Genomic DNA, 3,746 nt, shown 5'->3' on the forward strand with positions numbered 1-3,746 from the left:
ATTTCCACTTAGCGTAGCGACGCGACGCGGCAACGAAACTTTGCTGACGGCGGCACCTGTCACTGTTCTACAACTCCACGCCGCCGGTCCGTAGAAGGTATTTCGATGGGTTCTTCAAGTGACGATGACGATGTTTTTGCCGTGGCACTTACCTTAAATAATGAAGAGAGGAACAGTTTGTATACAGGGTGTTTTTCAAATAGGACCCTAAACTACATTTTTTTCATATAGATCACCCTATATATTTTGGAGTTTTTGAAAAGATCGTAAAATTTCCTAAATTTTGATGTATCACTTGTTATATTTATATTAAATATGATTTGCAATATTGCTTTTTTATACATTAAACTATTTTTACTGCAGACATCGAGGCTTCCATGGCGAACAAAAGATGGTAGGATTGTTTAAAACAACAATTTCTTGGTTATTTGGAAATTTTGATTCATTCCAATACACATAAAAGAAAGGAAGTGAAAACTCGTGTGAATAAAACAAATAAATAATTTAATATATAAATAAATAATGCAGAAAATCGAGAAATTGTCGTTTTAAACAATTCTCCCATCGCCATTCGCCATGGAAGCCTAGATGTCTGCAGTAAAAATAGTTTAATGTATAAAAAGCAATATTGCAAATAATATTTAATAAAAATATAATAAGTGCTACATAATTTTACACTCTTTTCAAAAGCAAAATATATAGAATTGTCCATATGAAAAAAATGTAGTTTAAGGTCGTATAAGAAAACTAAACCTCCTGTATAAAAACTGTGTATCGCGATGGATTCTATATAAAAAAGTGCTCTACGAAAGATTTTGCCAAACTCAGTAATTATCTTTAATAATAAGAAAGTTATGCGACATTAAAGAAATCGAGTAAATTCGAGAAACGTCCCCTAGCGGCCAAACGATTAGTGATAGCTGAATTCTGCTTGCGCCATTGATTTTCTCTTAAAAATTGAACTCCAGACCCCTAGGTCCATTTTTTTCCGTGACTATTTGTATGTTTTGTTTGGGTTGCATTGTTTGTAGTCGGTTCGATACACATTTACGTTTTTGCTGAATCAAAATAATTTGCATTTAATTAACAGTTTTTTTTTACCGTACGTTAGTAAGGGAGGTATTGCATTGGGGTGAAAACCCCACTTTTTTGACGGAAATACACGTTTTGAAGTACCAGGAATCCGAATCAAACAAAATCGCGATGGTGTCGGTCTATCGGTCCGTCTGTATTCTCATTTCCGGCTAAACGGCTGAACCGATTGGAACTAAATTTGGCACAGATACTCTTACGCATAAAAGGGCAGAATCGCGCAGGTGTGCGGGTGCGGGCGGTATCTATGCTAGTCTCAGCAAATTTTTTAATTTATTTTAAACATTGGGTATCAATAATTTTTTCAGTACATTATGAATTGTCGTCAAGTATAGAAGACAAAATTAATTCAATTATAGAACATGTAAACAAACAAATTCGATTAAAACAAAAAAATTATATTTGAATGCTAAATTTGTAGGAATTTTAAGAAAAATTGGATGGCAGAGGGGACCAAAAATTCAAAAATGTTCGTTTCTTCTTCAATTTTTTTCCTAGCAAACGTAAGGGAAAGAAGATGGAACTATTTTTGGGCTCCGGGCTTTGGGGTATTTTCTTATTGATTTTACAACATTGATACTCCAAAAACGGGAGCGCGGTAAAATTCTGATCTGTTTTGCCACATGAGAATAACGAATCTAAAATTAGTTTTTGAAAATTTCGAAAAATTTGGTTCTTACAACGAGCCGGACAATATATAATAATATAATATAATAAAAATGTCCAGAATTTCGCTAAATTTGCCGCATACACGTCGTATTTAAAAACAATTTTTTCGAATAAATTTTGCATACCTACCTTTAAAAAAAGTTTATAAGAAGTTATCAAATAAAACCGTAGCGTCTCTCACATCTGCTTCAGTCTAGAACAAAAAATCAGAATATTGAGAGCCTGAAATTCCAAATTCAAGAGACATTGGATAATTGGGTGAAAGCTAAAGAAATTCTTCACATTCAGGTATTTAATTTGTAAATTTCGTCTGGGTATTGATATAACATGTGTTCGAGCGGAGTATTGGAAATTATGTTGCACGCTGGCAACTCAGTAGCCCGCATCTGGATGCAATCTGCTAATATGCGGTCTTATAGGACGAGTAAATTAATTTGGAAAAAGTTGTTTTTATTTAGGGATTTTATGCTGCTAAATCCCCCTTCGTGTACACAAGTATAGTAAATTTGGTCCTCGCCAAACAATCTTGTTTTGTGTACGCCAGATTACAAGATATTAATAGCCCGAAATCGATATTAAACAAGTGGAGAGATTGTGTGGGGGCATATGGCATGCATTTAGAAGTGCGATGTGATCTTTCTGGGTACCATTTACGTTAATTACCGCGCCTGCTTGTACTGGTACAGAAAAGTGACTGACAGATCTTAATGAATTTCATTACCGGCTCCGTTGTCATCCGACGAAGGTCATGTTTCAGGCAAGAAATTTTCGAGTAATTTTGAGAAGTGCTGGAAGGCGTCATTAAAATGTAAGACAACGAGCCATAACTAAAAAGTATCTAATAACAAAATGTCTTTGGGTAAAATCGTAATTACTTCGAAACGTACACGCGAAGATCAAAAATGGACTTAGTAAATCGGAAACCTTACATAAAAGGGGGATTTAATCGTGAAAACATACAAAACCTCCTCGCCCATTCATATATTTGAGTATATCGACATTTTCTCTGTTCCCCAACAAAAGACGGCAACCGAAATATTTTTCGCTCCATAGAAATTGTTGAGCGAGCCCCTATTCTTAAATCTACATTTATTTATAGTCCATATACATACACAACTTTTAAATCCCATTTTCGCAAAACGAGACCTTCCTGTGGGGGATTTCGCAAAAAAAAAACCGCCAGCCCTAATTACAATCCGTAATCATCACGGGCAAAAACGCGAGTGCGTGCGCGCGTTCCCATTTTTTACCCCCCTCAATTTTAAATTCATTTCGATGGGATGCGTAATTTTGAAATAATTGCGTATACGTCGCTGTTCAATGCCGTTACAACGGAAAATGTGGGTGGTCGACTTCTGACGACAACAACAATGCAGATGTCACTTTAAATTAGTCTGCCTAAATTGAAGTAAATTGGTGCCCTAAGACGATGTACTATAAGCAGTAAATCGTCCCGTCCTACATTTCGGGAGAGATTTTGTTTTGACTAAAAGCATTAGTCTAAGCGTTTTAAGATAAAAACACTTAGGAAATCGGTCGCCAATTCTTTTGGCTGGCTGGCTTTGTGTCGATGAATGATCGTATTATTGTTGAGCAAAACGGAAACTCGAACTGGTCGGACTGCTGTAGGAGAAATGAGTCTTTGCCTTTTTGTGTCCCGTACAGGTATACGTAAATAGAATTTTTTAATAGGTCTACACTCATTTCCTTAATGTGTATGTTAAAATATTTATAGGTTATAGGCATATTAGGATTGTTAGAGTAAAGTTTTGCTGTAGGTAGTTTTTATTTTCTCACTCTTTATGCTTTTTGGGTAGCAGGTAAAAGTTTGGCCCGGAACTTTGTTTTTTTTTCACTTTTTGTCCAACTTTTCTCAATTTTTGGCCGATATTTCCAGAAGCGTTTTTTCGGCAAGTCCATTCTATACGAAATTAAAGTAGACAAAATTTCCTGTATTTTCATATCTCTTTTTTGGTAAGGCAAAC

This window comes from Photinus pyralis, unplaced genomic scaffold, assembly GCF_008802855.1.
Source record: "Photinus pyralis isolate 1611_PpyrPB1 unplaced genomic scaffold, Ppyr1.3 Ppyr1.4_LG6, whole genome shotgun sequence".
NCBI lineage: Eukaryota > Metazoa > Arthropoda > Insecta > Coleoptera > Lampyridae > Photinus > Photinus pyralis.